At 44.4% G+C, this 20225-nt stretch overlaps 1 protein-coding gene across 2 annotated transcripts in view; it reads right to left on the reverse strand.

The window, feature by feature from the left end:
- SSH2 (slingshot protein phosphatase 2) overlaps positions 1 to 20225 on the reverse strand; it is a 167779-nt gene that overhangs the window by 54719 nt on the left and 92835 nt on the right. The window lies entirely within an intron of this gene.

Below are 20225 nucleotides of genomic sequence, written 5' to 3' on the forward strand. Positions count from 1 at the left end.
GGGGGGGGAAACAACCACACACAGTGTGAACCCAGCCTTAGATTCCTGTGTACAAAATGGCTGAATATCACAGCACTACAATGTGCACAACTTTTTGGTGCAAAAATAAGTCAACTACCAAATGGTGCACAGTGAAAAATCTGGTGCCTCCTTATTTCTCAGTCTGATGCTGCGTTTACACGTAACGATTATCGTGCAAATTGGAATTGGAACGATAATTGTACGTGTAAACGCAGCGAACGATCGAGCGACGCACGATAAATCTTACATCGTGATCTTTCATCAGGTCAGCAAATCGTCGTTCATCGTACGCAAAAAATTCGCAAATCGTTCCGTGTGAACAGTCATTCGCCGATTTAACCAATGTGTGAGATAGGCTTACACGATCGCAAAACGATCGCAGTGCGAATTTTCGTACGATATATCGTACCGTCTAAACGCTGATCGTTATAATAAAAAAATCGTAAATCCGACATCGCTAATCGTACGATCGGGCCAATAATCGTTACGTGTAAACGCAGCATAAGCCTGAAATCGTTCTCCATATTACACAGAACGATAGTCATTAGATACGATCGTTACTATGATCGTTTATTCCTTCTGATCCCAGCAAAACAATGAACAATGTGCAATTACACTGAACGATTAGTGAAAAAATGCGGAACTTCAGCGAACTAATGTGGAATTACAGCGAAGAATTAGCGAACGATTAACGATAATTTTAGGTTCAGATCTAAATCAATGACATACGAATGATTTTTCGATCGTTGCCCACAATTACGCAGAACGATAATCGTTTAAATTTGAACGACTAAACGATTTTTCACACAATAATTGTCCAGTGTAATAGGGCCCTAATGGTGCGTTTACACAGAGAGATTTATCTGACAGATTTATCTGACAGGGTGCAGGTCATAAAGGAAAGACTGAGATTCCCTTTCTTTTCAAGTCCATTCCTGGCTTTGGCTTCCAAAATTGGTCAGATAAATCTGTCTGTGTAAATGCACCATAAGACCGGTAAAGAGTACAGTATGGGTCCATAGATCCCTATAATAAGGATTTGCCATAGGGCCTCATGTAGAACGCCTTATTCTAAATACATGCTTTGGTATATGTGTCAGATAATAGGAGACTGTGTGAGTGCCGCCTCACTTTCTAAGCTCCTTATGTGAGAAAAGTCTCCCGTCAAGGGTTCAAGTGTAGGTATAAGGTCTGTGATTGACAGCTGCAAATCCTCGACTATAACCTGAGAACGCTGCACATTTTTACCTGCTTGCTCACTGTGCAAATGGAAATTTCCACCCCTGACCTTAGGCACTGGTTGACCTCCTTACACCGCCCGCCCTGTGCTAGGTCACTGGTAGGTTCCCATAGTCTGTGCAGCTACACCTAGTGAGCAGTGCATGCTTGGATGACACTTAGGGCACTATTACACTGAGCGATTTTTAACGACTAACGGTAGCAAACGAGATTGTTCATCGTTAACCTGAAATCGTTCACCATATTACACAGAACGATGGTCGTTAGTTACGATCGTTACTACGATCGTTATTGTGATCGTTACTATGATCGTTTATTCCTTCTGATCCCAGCAAAACAATGCGCAATTACACTGAACGATTAGTGAACAAACGTGGAATTACAGCGAACCATTAGCAAACAATTAACGAATTTAAATCAACGACATACGAACGATTTTTCAATCGTTGCCTGCAGTTACACAGAACGATTATCCTTTAAATTTGAACGATTTAACGATTTTTCGCACAATAATCATCCCGTGTAATAGGGCCCTTAGGGACCCGAGGCAGTGCCCAGCCAACCCTGAACAAGTAACACAAGGCTGTCCTACCAAGGAGGAAAAGATCACAACTGGTGAAGCCGAGCCAGACTGCACAGGGCGTCTGACAGACAACATGGCCAGCAATTACGCCGTCTGCTTCACATGCGGAGTGACAAATGGAAGATCACATACACAGGTGTACAAACAGAGAGCAAACAGACCCCAGGCCACACAGCCTGGAGAACGCTCGCCTTCTCTTATACCGCGCCCTCAGAGGCCGTCATTGTCACGCTGGATCCACATTTGGCTTTGCATCAAAAATTACTGTGTGTGACCACCCCTGACCGATAAAAACTTCTGATGTCTCCTTTTTTGCCAATTGTTAAAGGAATAGTTCACCCAAAACATTTTCTTTCATATCAACTGGTCCCAGCAAGTGACAGAGATTTGTATTTTACTTCTATTAAAAAAAACTCCAGTCTTCCAGTACTTATCAGCTGCTGTATGTCCTGCAGGAAGTGGTGTATTCTTTTCAGTCTGACACAGTGCTCTCTGCTGCCACCTCTGTCCATGTCAGGAACCGTCCAGAGCAGCAGCAAATCCCCATAGAAAACCTCTCCTGCTGCTCAAACAGGAAAGAATACACCACTTCCTGTAAAAAAATAACATGGCTGCTTTCCCAAGACAGCTCCACAACTGTCTCCAGGTAATAAGCGGTATTACAACTTGGATCTATTCACTTAACTGGAATGGAGCTGCAATATCACACACAACCTGGAACAAAAGTGGCTATTTTTTATTTCTAATCCTGGAGAATCCCTTTAAGTGGTTAATATTTATATTTAGTATTTATATCGGCTGACACTCCGTGTGGTTGTTAGTCTAGGGATGAGCGGATTTACAGTACTAGTGACGACAAATGCTTCGCTAGTCTCATCTCCGGGTGCCTGGAAAAGATGGATTCAGTCCTGTGAAACTCCCAGCGTCCCAGGACTGGATCCAGCTTTTCCAGGCACCCGAGAGGAGCGGCACAGAGTTTATAGGCCGCAGGCTGACAAGCCGATAGCCAAGCCTCCTGTAACTCCGCTCATCCCCAGTTGTTCCTCCAATCCCTGCAGGCATTGTCAGTGTCAGACATTTCTGCATCCGGATTACGGCCGACCTCTCATCTAAGGACCTGACCCGACTCCCATAAATCTGGCTTATGTTAGTGTGAACTCAGTCTAGGCTGGGTTAATGCTACATTTTTTTCATTTGCATTGTTCATAGTGTGAACCCAGCCTTACACAACATAACTGGGCACACTTACCATTCAGATGCCTGGGAGAGCTGGGTTACACTTCACATAGTACTGGTTGCTACTTTGATTTTTTGAAGAATAGTTGTAGTTGTTTTTTTTCCCCTGGACGACTATGATTGACAGGCCTTAGTATTATATGTGAGTAATCTCGCTAAGTAACCTGCCTGGGCAGGGGCTCACTTACAGGACTGTAATGTATAGAGAACACAAAGGGAAGGCAGGCCTGCCGAATCCTCCCAGAAGCTGTAAGCTTTCACAGGGATCAAGTTATTTTGTCGACTTAAGAGGGTGACTATAACATATATCAACCTGTCAGGAGACGGCCATTGTGATTGACCATAACCTGCGAGAGAGAATGTGGCCGAGACCTCTAGAACCCAGTACTGTATATTCTGAACACATTGTATATATCTTCTGTATGTTTATATACACCAGTTATTATTCTTTTCTTACAACCTACCTGATAATTCAGTAAAGGTTCAAGAAAACTGGATTAAAGTGGTTATCAAGGATTAGATACACATGGTCGCTTTCTTCCAGAAACAGCGCCACTCTTGTCCTTCAGTTTGTTTGTGGTACTGAAGCTCAACTGAAGTGAATGGAGCAGAGTTGCAATACCCCACACAACCTGAAGACAAGGGGTGGTGCTGTTTTTAAAAGAAATGAGACATGTTTTACTAATCCTGCATAACCCCTTTAACTTTACTGTCATTTAAAGTGGAATCCACACGTTAGGTGCATGCGCCTGCTTACTTTATGCAGTGCCATAGGTCCACATAGATTTCCGCTGCATGAAGCCTATCTAAGGTCTGTGGATTGCAATCAAAGTTAAAGTGATATTCCACTCAAACATAACTTTTGATATGTTGTTGCCCATGGTAAGACTAACAATTCCTTCCATACTTGTTATTATCTATTGAGTCTTCTTCCCCCAGTTCTCAGCTGCTGCTTTATGCTAAAGACACAAAAATCTGTGTGTAAGCTTTTCTCTCCGTCTCCTCCTCCTCCCCCATCCCTTCTGAGACAGCTGGTGTAAACAAGTCCCTGACTGGCTGTATCTGCAACTTTGTATCTTCTGTATAATGCTGGGAGGGTTATTCTGAGGTCAACTTTCTGCTGAACGCATTGCAATTTATCCTCCCAGCATTACAAAGAAGCTTCAATGTTGCAGATCAAGCCAGCCAGGGACTTGTTTACATCAGCAGTCTCAGAAGGGAGGAGGAAGAGACAGGGAAAAGCTCACACACAGATTTTTTTTGTTTTCAGCAGAAAGCAGCAGCTAAGAACTGGGGGAAGGAGACTGAATAGATAATAAGTATGGAAGGAATTGTTAGTCTCACCATGGGCAGCAACATATCAAAAGTTATGTTTGAGTAGAATACCCCTTTAACAGATTTCTATGCAAATCTGAGCCGGAACCCATGTCAAATCTGACACCCGAAGCTGGTTCTCTCCTTTGACTTATTGGAGACCAAGATAGTGAGTCCAAAGCCACATACATCTGGCCATGTTACTGCCACAATATGAAGAGCTGCCAGACACCTATGGCTTCTGTCAAAGGATCTAAGTGACGTCTAACTTGTCTGCCCCCCCCCTGATTGTGGTCGGGGCGGTCAGAATAGAGATCACAGATTTTAGGATTTATATGGGGTGATTGGCTTTAATGTGTATGGAGAAGGAGGGTGGTGTATCTTAGGGTGATCGGCTTTAATGTGTATGGAGAAGGAGGGTGGTGTATCTTAGGGTGATCGGCTTTAATGTGTATGGAGAAGGAGGGTGGTGTATCTTAGGGTGATCGGCTTTAATGTGTATGGAGAAGGAGGGTGGTGTATCTTAGGGTGATCGGCTTTAATGTGTATGGAGAAGGAGGGTGGTGTATCTTAGGGTGATCGGCTTTTATGTGTATGGAGAAGGAGGGTGGTGTATCTTACATGGATGATACCAGACAGGGATCTGCTTTGCAGACTCTCTATGATGTAGAGGAGGCGATGACGTCATGTAATGTGGCTCTATGTGTCTGGCTGCAATCTACATACCATCAGGTGGGAGAACATGTAACGGCACAGACAATGGGCAGACATAAATCACCAGCACTTCCCTCTGCTCGCTCTCCTGCCATCATGGAACACAAAGACTGCTCTTTCTTCAGGGACTCATTTAGTAATTATTCATCTTCTGAAGAACACAGAGCAGCCGAGTTGTGTGTAATGTAATGGACGTCTGAGTCATCGCTCTCCGATGACCTAATAGCCCCGGAAATCTACACATGCGTCTCACACATAAAGGCTTGGCGACAGCTATCAGCTGATCTACCCACCTGCAATAAAATCATTAAAGGGGTCATTCACCAAGAAAAAAAAATTCTGTCAAATCAACTGGTGCTTGAGATTTGTAATTGACTTCTATTAAAAAAATGTAAAGACTTCCAGTACTTATCAGCTGCTGTGTGTCCTGCAGAAAATAGTGTATTCTCTCCAGTCTGACACAGTGCTCTCTGATGCCACCTCTGTCCATGTCAGGAACTGTCCAGAGCAGGAGCAAATCCCCATAAAAACCTCTCCTGCTCCACTTCCTGCAGGACATACAGAAGCTGATAAGTATTAGAAGACTGGAGATTTTGTAATAGAAGTAAATTACAACTCTCTGTCACTTTCCACCACCAATTGATATGAAAGATTTTTTTTTTTTTTTTTTTTTAACCAAAGGCTGAGCATTCACAATATGGGGGAGGGAGGATGACCATGTTCTGGATAGCCATATGGGCAGGTTTGCAGAGTGGCCTCCATTAATTGATAACCCCCTCCTATGATACGCATATACCCTCATATGTAAATTCGGCCTTACATCTCTGGTGCCGCTTTCTCTGTGGGAAGCAAAGGCAGCCGGGCAGACATTTACATTTGTAAACGGTATGTTTAATTTAATTTAGCAGTATTTTTGGCTTTAGTATTTACCCAAAATTTACATCCAGGTACGTGTGTGGACATGTAACCTGGTGCCCAAATTTACATCCAGGTACGTGTGTGGACATGTAACCTGGTGCCCAAATTTACATCCAGGTACGTGTGTGGACATGTAACCTGGTGCCCAAATTTACATCCAGGTACGTGTGTGGACATGTAACCTGGTGCCCAAATTTACATCCAGGTACGTGTGTGGACATGTAACCTGGTGCCCAAATTTACATCCAGGTACGTGTGTGGACATGTAACCGGCTGGTTCCCAAATTTACATCCAGGTACGTGTGTGAATATGTAACCTGGTGCCCAAATTTACATCCAGGTACGTGTGTGGACATGTAACCTGGTGCCCAAATTTACATCCAGGTACGTGTGTGGACATGTAACCCGGTGCATATAGGAAAGCACTGACACTAGAGATGAGCAAACCGGTTTCGGTTTCGAGTCAATCCGAACCCGAACGTTCGGTATTTGATTAGCTGGGGCTGCTGAACTTTATCCAAGTTCAGCAGCCACCGCTAATCAAATGCTGAAAGTTCGGGTTCGGATCGACTCAAGCATGCTCGAGGTTCGCTCATCTCTAACTGACACCCCTTCCCTCCCATTGTCCGACTGGTGCATTCCTTCTAATAAAGTAGAGTTGCAGTCCATATCTAAGGACCCTATTCCACTGGACCATAATCGTTCAGATAATCGTTAAATCGTTTTGAACAAAGTGAAAATCGTTCAGTTGAATAGCTGTTAACGATTAAACGACAAACGAGAAATCATTGATCGCTTAATTACACCTGCACCTATTTTTTATCATTGCTCGTTCGCAAATCGTTCTCATGGAATAAGACGTCGTTCAGTTGTTCGCAGTAGCGACAAACGCAATAGCAACGACAAGATGACCGCAAGAACGATTATAAGTAACGATCATCGGTCCGTGTAAATGGATGAACGATTTCAGGATGTTCGCAATAGCGGTCGTTTGAGATAGTTTATCGTTAACGATTATGCGAACGATAATCGCCCTGTGGAATAAGGCCCTTAGCCCAAGATATTAGAGCTATCCCTCGCTCTTTATTGTTTAGGTATGGATAGTAGCACAGAGATGAGTTTTAAAGAACCAAGATGGTTCCAAAATCCAGCTGACAAAGCCATTCTGCGTAGTGCGTGCTGTACATTCAGATCTTCCTATGAAGCCGGACAGATCCCTGGCCAATGTCACTCTGCACCCCGGGCCCCGTGCCACTGGAGGAATGCAGGCTATTGCAACCGCTGCCATCTCTAGCCAAGCTCTGGGCAGTGTGTGCGCCAGGCCATGGACGTCACCAAGCAATCAAAACATCACAAGGCCGGGATCCTATTAATCTGTGTCTTGTAAGCTGATAACTACAATTGGCCCAGCAAGAGGACTCTGTTTACAGTCAGCTCCTTAATCCGCCAGCTCCTTGTGATAGGATAATACATTGACTCCAAGAAGGATCTAAGGAGGGCAAGGCTATCTGCCCCAGACGGCACAGTGGAATATATATGCTGGCCGATGAGCAACATGTCAGCAGCGCTGTGCGTCGGAGAAAGTCACATCTATATACAGGGGAGCACCGGCTGCACCACCCGAGGACCTGCTGCCTGCAGGAATGCCCCTCCCCGCACCTGTAGCTCTCCAGCTGTTGCAAAACTACAATTTCAACCAAACCCCCAGGGATGCTGGGAATTGTAGTTCTGTACCAGCTGTAGATCCACAGGTTGGGGGAACACTGATATAAGGGCTGACTGCATCGATATGATGGTGGAGATACAAACAAGAGACAGGCACATATATATCCATCACATGTCATGACGTACACCTCCACTAATTCCAGTGCACACTCACTGACAGACATGTTGTTTTCGTTAGTTGGATACAGGATTGCAGAAGGATTGTTAGTCGGGAGCCATCTGTCTTCCTTTGTTGAGCTGTGGCTTTGGTAACGTGATGTATGAAGACTGAAATGACTTCAGCGTCTATAGACACCGTGTATATGTAATATGGGAGCTGCATGGTGTATATGTAGTATGGGAGCTGCATGGTGTACATGGTGTATATGTAGTATGGGAGCTGCATTGTGTATATGGTGTATATGTAGCATGGTGTATATGTAGTATGGGAGCTGCATGGTGTACATGGTGTATATGTAGTATGGGAGCTGCATGGTGTACATGGTGTATATGTAGCATGGTGTACATGGTGTATATGTAGTATGGGAGCTGCATGGTGTATATGTAGTATGGGAGCTGCATGGTGTACATGGTATATATGTAGCATGGTGTACATGGTGTATATGTAGTATGGGAGCTGCATGGTGTATATGTAGTATGGCGGCTGTATAATGTACACAGTATATATGTAGTATGGCGCCTGTATAAAGTACACAGTATATATGTAGTATGGCGGCTGTATAATGTACACAGTATATATGTAGTATGGAGGCTGTATAATGTACACAGTATATATGTAGTATGGAGACTGTATAATGTACACAGTATATATGTAGTATGGAGGCTGTATAATGTACACAGTATGTAGTATGGAGGCTGTATAATGTACACAGTATATATGTAGTATGGAGGCTGTATAATGTACACAGTATATATGTAGTATGGAGGCTGTATAATGTACACAGTATGTAGTATGGAGGCTGTATAATGTACACAGTATATATGTAGTATGGCGGCTGTTTAATGTACACAGTATATATGTAGTATGGCGGCTGTATAATGTACACAGTATATATGTAGTATGGCGGCTGTATAATGTACACAGTATATATGTAGTATGGCGGCTGTATAATGTACACAGTATATATGTAGTATGGCGGCTGTATAATGTACACAGTATATATGTAGTATGGCGGCTGTATAATGTACACAGTATATATGTAGTATGGCGGCTGTATAATGTACACAGTATATATGTAGTATGGCGGCTGTATAATGTACACAGTATATATGTAGTATGGCGGCTGTATAATGTACACAGTATATATGTAGTATGGCGGCTGTATAATGTACACAGTATATATGTAGTATGGCGGCTGTATAAAGTACACAGTATATATGTAATATGGCGGCTGTATAATGTACACAGTATATATGTAGTATGGCAGCTGTATAATGTACACAATGTTTATGTAGTAGTATGGAAGCTGTATGGTGTACACACAGTATGGTGGCTGTATAATGTACATGGGGCCCCAGCCACCTCCGCTCTGCATTATCCACGCAGAAAACACTGATCTGTGCGACGAAACCGAGATAAAAATACACATCATGGAGCCGGTGACAAAGTCTAAGCCCATAACCAAGTGATAATTGTTATATTGTCTTGTATGTAGATGTCTGTGCGGGCAGAGATAGCGGCGGGCGGCATCCTTCATCTAATACAATCAGCAGACGGCACTTCTGGTCAATCATCACCTCCTCCACATAATGGAGAGCGGCCGAGAGTCACTGATCACCACAAAGACCTCCATTATATCAATGTACAAGGGTCAATAGACTGTACTCCAAGGGGGAGGAGAACTGGGACTATAATACACCCCCCCCCCCCATATAATCTCCAATCACCATCACCAAGAACCTCACCTTCACCTACATGGTAACATATGCTTCTAATGGAGAGAACTAGTACGTGAGATACTGTATATTATATTATATATTAGTAGCTGAGAGGTGGGGGAAACGTCCCGAGACTGCAGCTGGGGTGGGAGACCCTGGGTTGTTTGTCTATATAAACCCCCTCCATATACTATACATAGTCTAACAGTAAATAGATCATGGTGGGCTTCTATATCCTGGTTATCTATGCAATACAAAGCCTCCAGCCAGGAGCATGGGGGACATTATTCTGTATGCATGCCCCCCTCCCGGGCAATATACATCCCGGATGCTAATGTCCCATTGCACCTTGCAGCCTTTTTCTTACCCCCCCCCCTAAAATAAATAGGACCCACCCCAAGTCTTTATCCATGGTAATGGGTTATCATTTACATACTGACCGCACCACCATCAGGGGCTAGCTGAACAGTAATACAAGGCACAGTCCATATCCAGGAACCCTTTACTACTAGTTCTGCGGGGGCTGAAAGAACATTATCAATAATATATATATTATTATTATATATTTTTTTGCGTTTCCACATTACCGGACTATCCCTTTAAGGATTTCTATAGATCTCTATGAGGGAATTTATCAATGGTTTATGTAGAATTGTTGCAAATTGTTGAACAATTGCTCAGTTGTTCAGAAATTTGCATCTTTTATAAAGGTTTGTCTTTTCTAAAGTTTTTTTTTCCAAAAAACGTGGTGGGAACCCAGCCTAAGGCTGCATTCACATGTTTAGTGTTTTTCCTGGTCTGTGATTGTGGTCTGCTAGCTACCTCCGTGTAAAACCATTTTGTCATCTATTTTGCATCTGTGTCCGTTTTTTTTCACGGATCTGTTTTAGAACATTTTATATTATATTGATTACATGACATCCATGTTTTTCACAGACGGACACAGATGTCACATCCGTGTACATCCGTGAAAAACACGGATCTCATTGATTTCTAGGTAGAATCCGTTCCGTGCTTCTGTTCAGAGTTATGACATGTCCTACTTTTAAACAGAACGGATTGGAGATCGGTGAAAACACTGCACATGTGAATAGCCCAATACAAAGCAATGGGCTATAAAACTGTCCATGTGCACGGCCCCGTGCGCACGGACAACTTCACAGAACGTGTGAATGCAGCCTAAGAGTAGACTTTTGATAAAAACATTGATAAATTCCTTGCATGGTGTTTTTTTTTCCCTGAGTATGCTGCCAATGAGCCTAAAGACGCAGAAAAGTGCTGAAAACCACCATGTGAGTATTGCATTTCATATTTCCTATTTCCTCTGACTCTCGGCTAACATCTGGCCGCAGCATTTTGTCCGATACTGTATATTCCCCCCCCCCCAAGCCTTTTTTAAATGTATTTCTTCTTCCAAGTGTCCTATTCTCCCATACTGTTCCCAACAGTATCATTCTCATCAAGCATAACAGAACAGCAATAAAAAAAAAAAAATCTAAAAATTAAAAAAAAAAAAAAAAAAAACTTCCAATCCTTTCCTATGTGAGGAGGACAGGGCAGACAATGCATTAATAGTCCACCACCACGGGGGGCTATTCTTCTTCGTTATCGGCCCTGTGACCCCCGTTATCTGCTCACATCCTGTCCGGTTAGTCACTCCCATAAAAGCGATGAATCCGGGCTGACTTGTAGGAAGGAATGGATTCCAGAGGAAATGAGACGGACAGAGAGGTTAACAAACAGGCGTTATTACGGGGGACAAAGTGTGCACCGCACAACCCCTGTGCACATCCTTCTAGAGATAGAGGCCTCCCTGTCAGGACAAACTGTGAAAAATGGAATCGGCCAAAATAATCGGAAGGAAATGAGGTCTTATTTACGGCCGCCGGGAGGGCAGGGATACAGCCGGCTTCATGGTTTTCACGTGCTATAAAAAGAATGTAAAAAGGCCTGGATCCTGTACTCCATGACTAAGCAGGGCACTAGTGCTGAAAGCTTCCATATTTTCTCCAGGTTCACATATTCACTGCAGCGTTTACTTTGTGTTTTGTTTTTTAGGTGCTTTTATAGTGGTTTTTGAGAATTTTCTTTTGTTATTTTTTTCTGTTTTCACATCATGGGATTTAAAAGGAGAAGTCTGTCCACTTTTGCAATTTGGCAGCCATCAGGATCAGGAGTAGGCACTCCTCTCCCTGTGCCCGCTGTGAGCAGTGAGACCGGCCTTGGGACCACTGCTGGAAGGCATTTTTCCCCCAAGTTGTGCATCAGTGCATCAGTCCATCAGTGTCAGTGCCGGAGATCCCAGCAGGGGTCCCAAAGGCTCAGGATCTGCAGCAGATATGATGGCGCAGATTAGATTCAAAGCAAATCTCCGCCATCAAATCTGCTGCAGATCATGCACGTGTGAATGCCCCCCTTAGGCCATGTTCACACAAAGTTCCGTACTAATCGCAGCAGTTGTTGCGACGGCCGTGATTGGCACAGAACCTACGTCGTGCTGCAAGCCAAGGAAATCCTGGTCGGAGTGTATACACATAGTATACACTCCAGCCGGGATCCCTAGTGGCGCCGTAGAAAACTGACATGTAGTCAGAAAACCCTGTCAGTGCACACAGTGGAGCGAGCGGCTCCGGCCACACGCTCCATTGTGTGCAGTGAAGAGTTCAGATGTGGGCGTGGGCTGATGCGCCCGAATTAGAACTCAGTGGCGCTAAAGATCATCTGGCAGGTACTGCAGTACAGGCTGGGATGATCTTTTCAGTGACCGACCGGTCTCATACAGCATCTGAAGATAGCCTTAGGGTGCGTTCACACGTACAGGATCTGCAGCAGATTTGAAGTTGCAGATTAAAAGCAAATCTGCAGCTTCAAACCTGCGCCATCAAATCTGCTGTAGATCCTTTACGTGTGAACGCACCCTAAGGCTATCTTCAGACTCTGTATGAGACCGGTCGGAACGGAACAGCCGGTCTTAGAGAACATCATCCTGGTTGGAACTGCAGCGGCGCTGCTAGGGATCCCGGCCGGAGTATATACACTCCGGCCGGGATTCCAATGACTGACACGTAACGTATATGTTCGTATTAATCACGGCCGTTGTTGCAATCGGCAACAAAAGATGTAATTTTACCAAAATATACGTTGAGTGAACAGGGTGCATTCACACGTACAGGATCCACAGCACATCTGCAGCAGATCTGATGCAGTGTTCAGTTATTGCTGCGATATGGTGTGTGTGTGAAGCTACCCTAAGGATGCCTTCACACCTACCGGATCCACAGCGGATCTCACTTCTGCGGATTCGAAGCGAGAACTGCTGCGGATCCGGTATCAATTCACCCCTATGATAGCACATATTCGCAGCGGGATTAACATCCCGCTGTGAATATGTGCTTTAACTCCCTGGTGCCCGCAGCCCCGCAGTCGCATCCCCCCATCCCGCCACCCCCCCTCCCCCCCCCCATCAGCCCAGTACCAGCTCGGCGGCGCTGCTGCAGTAAGGCTGCCGGCTCCGGTCCCGCTCAGATCAGCTGAGCGGGACCGGAGCCAGGAGCCTCACTGCAGCCGCGCTGCCGAGCAGGTAATGTATGCTCGCGGAGGCGGGCCGGAGATGGGCTGATGGGGGATGTGGCCGGGATGGGGGGGGGATGTGACGGCGGGGCTGCGGGCACCAGGGAGTTAAAGCACATATTCACAGCGGGATGTCAATCCCGCTGCGAATATGTGCTATCATAGGGATGAATTGATACAGGATCCGCAGCTGATCTCGCTTCAAATCTGCAGAAGTGAGATCCGCTGTGGATCCGGTAGGTGTGAAGGCACCCTTAAGGATATTTCAAGATAAATATAAAAAAAAAATGGCAAACAGAACACAACCTGCATCTACACACAAAATACTGAAGTGAATGTAAGAAATACTGCATCAACTGGGTAAAAAGATGCCAAGTCTACTAGCGCATGCTCCCTTTAGTGTTTTCTCCATTACATGTGATTTAAAGGGGATCTGTCAGCTCTATAGCATGGTCTGAGCTACAGACATGGGCACATAGCTGAGCTGCAGCATGCACGCCTCCGCCCCTCTTCCTGTACATCAATACAAGTTTTTCTCCGAGAGAGTCTCTAATATGGTGCCATGCAGAGGTAATACACATCTGAACATAAGGGTACTACAGCTTTGGAGGGATTTCACAAGCTGCAATTCATCGACAGTGCTCTCTGCTGCCACCTCTGTCCATATCAGGAACTGTCCAGAGCAGTAGCAGATCCCCATAGAAAACCTCTCCTGCTCTGGACAGTTCCTGACATGGACAGAGGTGGCAGCAGAGAACAATGTGTCAGCCTGGAAAGAATACACCACTTCCTGCAGGACACACAGCAGCTAATAAGTATTAGAAACCCTGCAGAGTACCCCTTTAACTTGACACAAAATCCACCAAATCCTAATAATTGCATTCTTTGTCATAGGAACAAGTATAAGGGAGGGATATGTGATGCTACAACACATATGGCTCTGATACATCGCTGTGTAACCGCACTGACCATACAGGACCACAAGGGTCAATGCAATATAAACCAACACGAGATCAAGTTCATAGGAAAAACACAATGAAATACATGAGGTGACATATAAAGGCTCCGTGGTTTCAGATAATGCGGTGTGACTGCACTGCTAAACATGGGAGGAAACTTCCAGAATTCGGCAGGGCCGGGTCTGCAGCCGCCTGGTGTGAAGCCACGATAAGATAAAGTGTATGAGAGATGGAGTCTATAAACCGCATAGAGTATAACACAACATCAACAACCAGGGAGCGATGCTCTGCAGCCACTCTGTGTACACATCATAGCTCCTGTGTAACTTTCACACACAGCCCCATAGCCACAGACTATCCCTCCCCCTGAACAAACCGCAAGAGTGTACATAATAAATCCTGTACAGGAAACGTACACCAACGTGCTGAACGCTGCAGAGGTACTGCTGTATATTACACAGGGTATATAAAGTAACTGGGTGTATATATATATATATATATATATATATATATATATATATATATATACATACACATACATATATATACATATACACACACACACACACACCCTACTCTACAGGATGAGGAAAATAAAAACAATGGCTACTATATAAATGAGTGGAGGTAATGGTAACCATGGCTAGTACTGGTATATAGAGGAATGGAGGTAATGGTGACCATGGCTAGTACTGGTATATAGAGGAATGGGGGTAATGGTGACCATGGCTAGTACTGGTATATAGAGGGATGGGGTAATGGTGACCATGGCTAGTACTGGTATATAGAGGGATGGGGGTAATGCTGACCATGGCTAGTACTGGTATATAGATGAGTGGAGGTAATGGTAACCATGGCTAGTACTGGTATATAGATGAGTGGAGGTAATGGTGACCATGGCTAGTACTGGTATATAAAGGGATGGGGGTAATGGTGACCATGGCTAGTACTGGTATATAGAGGGATGGGGGTAATGCTGACCATGGCTAGTACTGGTATATAGAGGGATGGGGTAATGGTGACCATGGCTAGTACTGGTATATAGAGGGATGGAGGTAATGGTGACCATGGCTAGTACTGGTATATAGATGAGTGGAGGTAATGGTGACCATGGCTAGTACTGGTATATAAAGGGATGGGGGTAATGGTGACCATGGCTAGTACTGGTATATAGAGGTATGGGGGTAATGCTGACCATGGCTAGTACTGGTATATAGAGGGATGGAGGTAATGCTGACCATGGCTAGTGCTGGTATATAGACGGATGGGGGTAATGGTGACCATGGCTAGTACTGGTATATAGAGGGATGGGGTAATGGTGACCATGGCTAGTACTGGTATATAGAGTTATGGGGTAATGGTGACTATGGCTAGTACTGGTATATAGAGGGATGGGGGTAATGCTGACCATGGCTAGTACTGGTATATAGAGGGATGAAGGTAATGCTGACCATGGCTAGTACTGGTATATAGATGAGTGGAGGTAATGGTAACCATGGCTAGTACTGGTATATAGGAGGGATGGGGGTAATGGTGATCATGGCTAGTACTGGTATATAGAGGGATGGGGGTAATGGTGACCATGGCTAGTACTGGTATATAGAGGGATGGGGGTAATGCTAACCATGGCTAGTACTAGTATATAGACTGTTGGGGGTAATGTTGACCATGGCTAGTACTGGTATATAGAGGAATGGAGGTAATGGTGACCATGGCTAGTACTGGTATATAGAGAAATGGGGTAATACTGACCATGGCTAGTACTGGTATATAGAGGGATGGGGGTAATGGTGACCATGGCTAGTACTGGTATATAGAGGAATGGAGGTAATGGTGACCATGGCTAGTACTGGTATATAGAGAAATGGGGTAATACTGACCATGGCTAGTACTGGTATATAGAGGAATGGGGTAATACCGACCATTGCTAGTATATAAAGGAAAGCCTACACTAATGCTGCCCATGCACGATACCTGACGGGACTCCACCATAGCCGTACAGATCGGCTGAACGTGTGTGGTTATTATAGTATGAAACAGCAATGGGCGACAATTACGGGGGGTTGTGGTTTTGGACAGTGACCTCACGTGGCCTGACACCGCACTGCAGCTGATCAGAACTATACAACTAGACAGATACATGGAAATGCACTGGGCAACCTGCAATACATCCCTTAGAGAAGACCATAGCAGCAGCTGTCAGTGTACTGGAGATTTTCTCTTCCCATTTAAGTCAACAGGAAATATCCCCAGAGTATGAGACCCCACGGAGATGCTACGGATCTGACCTCTGCACATAGGTCACTGTCCTTATGGACGTCGTGTAGGGAGGATATACCATACATGTCTGACGGGGGGGGGGGGGGGGGTCCCACTTCTTGGACCTGCGCCCATCTTCTGATTGAGCACTCCTGGCCCTCTCCGTCCATCTAAGGTGGTTGTGAGGCCATAAACCCTATAAGGCAGGTATATTACATAGATTATGTAACAGTATAGACCCGCAGAGCTATGGTGCTTACATAACTCCAAAGTTACAGATGTAGCGTTATCTACGCCATCTACAAAGCTCCCGTTAACCTCTATGGTAGTTACTTAAACTTTATAAAACAGACCACTAAAGGTGTTATTCACCCCCCAAAAAAATCTTACAAATGATCTGGTTTCAGACACGTATATAGATTTGAAATTTACTTCTAATAAAAAAAATCTCCAGTCTTCCAGTACTTATCAGCTGCTGTATGTCCTGCAGGAAGTGGTGTATTCTCTCTAGTCTGACACAGTGCTCTCTGCTGCCACTTTTGTCCATGTCAGGAACTGTCCAGAGCAGCAGCAAATCCCCATAGAAAACCTCTCCTGACTGTTATGACTCTGTAACTTCTACATATCTACATTATGTATTATAGCATGTACAGTTTTGAACTGTACTGTACCTTCCCCCCCTCTTTTCTCTCTGTATTCCCTAAAGTATTGTTGTAAAAACTAAAAAACTTCAATAAATAAAGATTGAAAAAAAAAAAAAAACCTCTCCTGCTCTGGACAGTTCCTGACATGGACAGAGGTGGCGGCAGAGAGCACTGTGTCAGACTGGAAAGAATACACCACTTCCTGCAGGACACACAGCAGCTGATAAGTCTTGGAGGACTGGAGATTTTTAAATAGAAGTAAATTAAAAGTTTATTTAACTTTCTAAAACCAGTTGATTTGAAAGAATTTTTTTTTTTGCTAGCGTACCCCTTTAATGTACAATTATGTAAATAACTTAAATTATTTTATAGCTACACGGGCTATAATGGAGAACTGTATATACTAGATGAATACTCTGCCTGATGCATGTATAAGCTATGCGGACAGACAGAATGCTGCATATGGAGCAGGCAGGCAGCAGGTAAGGAGTGCTGCATGCTGTGTGTTTTCTCAGCACAATCTGCCTTCTTTGCATATTCAAGCTAATGTTTGTTCAGTGATGGATGAGGAGATTGCACTTTTCTTCCTGCTTCACCTCAACCACAATCTCCTTTATGATTCACAATACACCCGGCGTGACGTCGCCTGCGCTCTGGGTAACAACAGGAAATCTAGAATGTAGAGGTCCTGTATAGAGCAGTAAGGATGTACCCTCACATCTATCTTCCTGTATATACACCAGAGATATACCTGTATACCAGAGATATTCCTGTATATACACCAGGCAAAACTCCGACACTCAAGACTATGAGCGGCCAAAGCTATCAACTGCGGTCATTAGAGGGAGGGAGGTTTTTTTTTTAACTTGCTGTAAAATAAAAAAAACAAAAACATTTTTTACAATATTTTGATGGCCTCTTCCATCATAAGCTTTAGCCAGATGCGGAAATCTCAAGCACATAGCTGGCTTTAAAGGGGTAGTTCAGCAAAAAAAAAAAAAGTGCCAGAGATGTGTAATTTACTTCTATTAAAAAGTCTCAACTATTCCAGTACTTATCAGCTGCTGTATGTCCTGCAGCAGTTTTATTGGGATTTGACATGGACAGAGGTGGTTGCAGAAAGCACTGTGTCAGACTGGAAAGAATACACCAGCTGATTAGTACTAGAAAACTTTTTTTTTTTTTTTTCTTTCATTTTTTAATAGAAATAAATTACAAAATATTAGAATTTTTTTTTTTTGCTGAACTACCCCTTTAATGTTTTCAGTAGATCCAATATGCATATACTGTAAGCAAGGTAGAGGTCAGTCTTATAATCCTATGGATAGGTACGTAACCTTCTTGGCACCCTCGTAGGCCATTATCGGAAATCACCCATTGTTTAGTATTTTTTTTTTCTCTGACTTAGTTGTCCTCTTTTATTGAAGCCCATGGCATGTGGAAATGATAGCTTTCACTTCCAGTAACTTGTTACACTCCGCAGACACGTTACCAGAAGTGATCAGCTCCCCAAGCAAAGCTGCATCTTATGAGAGAGGAAGAGACGTGTTCAATCTGGGTGAATGCTTACCATATGATGGTGCGTGAGGTTTCTGCCATCACCTGCCATTACTCAATACCCAAAACTGACAGAACTTTAAAGTGGGTTCTCTACCTTATTAGAGTACTCAACGCTAATAGAGATGGTCGCTGAACAAGGACTCTTCAACGACAGTTCTTTAGAATAGACCAAAGACACTGGCCTCATTTGGAAGGCGGCAGACGCGTTCCCCTGAAGGGGGCTGACGCGTTCCCCTGAAGGGGGCTGACGCGTTCCCCTGAAGGGGGCTGACGCGTTCCCCTGAAGGGGGCTGACGCGTTCCCCTGAAGGGGGCTGACGCGTTCCCCTGAAGGGGGCTGACGCGTTCCCCTGAAGGGGGCTGACGCGTTCCCCTGAAGGGGGCTGACGCGTTCCCCTGAAGGGGGCTGACGCGTTCACCTGCCTCTACTAAAGGTTAGGCCTCAGGGACCCCCGCCATATAGCTTACAGTCACCTGCCTCTACTGCAGGTTAGGCCTCAGGGACCCCCGCCATATAGCTTACAGTCACCTGCCTCTACTAAAGGTTAGGCCTCAGGCTATGCTCCCTTTCTAGGTGCGGCTGGGTTAACCCTTGCAGGTCCTGCTTACTATATTCCTCCCCAATATATTTTAAGGTCTTTTCCAGGGTGTTACATTGCATCTGTGCCCAATATATCCCCAGCTTAGTAAGAGTTCATGTAAAGCAGACAGGCCTTGAATAGATAGAGCATGGATATAGATGAGAAGTGCAAATACTAGAAACGCTCTGTCAGCATATCAGGCTTCAATAAACCACATGGAGAAGGTGAGAAAAGCAGAGTCTGCTCTTCTAAGAGTTCTAAATGAGCCACTGTATTATTGGCAATTCATGGAGAATCTAGGTTAAAGGGGTACTCCGGCAAAAGTATTTTTCTTTAAAATCAACTGGTGCTAGAAAGTTATATAGAATTGTAATTTACTTCTATTTTAAAATCTCCAGTCTTCCAGTACTTATCAGCTGCTGTATGTCCTGCAGGAAGTGGTGTATTCTTTCCAGTCTGACACAGTGCTCTCTGCTGCCACCTCTGTCCATGTCAGGAACTGTCCAGAGCAGCAGCAAATCCCCATAGAAATCCTCTCCTGCTCTGGACAGTTCCTGACATGTACAGAGGTGGCAGCAGAGAGCACTGTGTCAGACTGGAGAGAATACACCATTTCCTGCAGGACATTCAGCAGCTGATAAATACTGGAAGACTTGTGATGTTTTAACAGAAGTAAATGACAAATCTGTATAACTTTCTGTCACCAGTTGATTTAAAATAATTTTTTTTGTAGCCGGAGTACAATTTTTGCAAAAACAGCCCAACATATAATAACCATTCCAATGCAGCGGTGGTGTAAGGGGTGCAGAGGTTGTATAAATGGGGCCAGTCCAGGCCTCTCTTACCATCTAGGTGACACTAAGTGAGTAGTCGGTCAGTGATTTCATCGTTTTCAGGACGCTGCACATTTATAGCTATAAACCACGGCCACAATACGCTGTAAATGTTCTTGTACGTTATATATTAATCCTGTAATGGACTAATCCCTCCCTTTTGGGCACATTTCCCGTCTTCTTACCATGGAC

This window comes from Dendropsophus ebraccatus, chromosome 11 (genome assembly GCF_027789765.1).
Source record: "Dendropsophus ebraccatus isolate aDenEbr1 chromosome 11, aDenEbr1.pat, whole genome shotgun sequence".
Taxonomy (NCBI): Eukaryota; Metazoa; Chordata; class Amphibia; order Anura; family Hylidae; genus Dendropsophus; species Dendropsophus ebraccatus.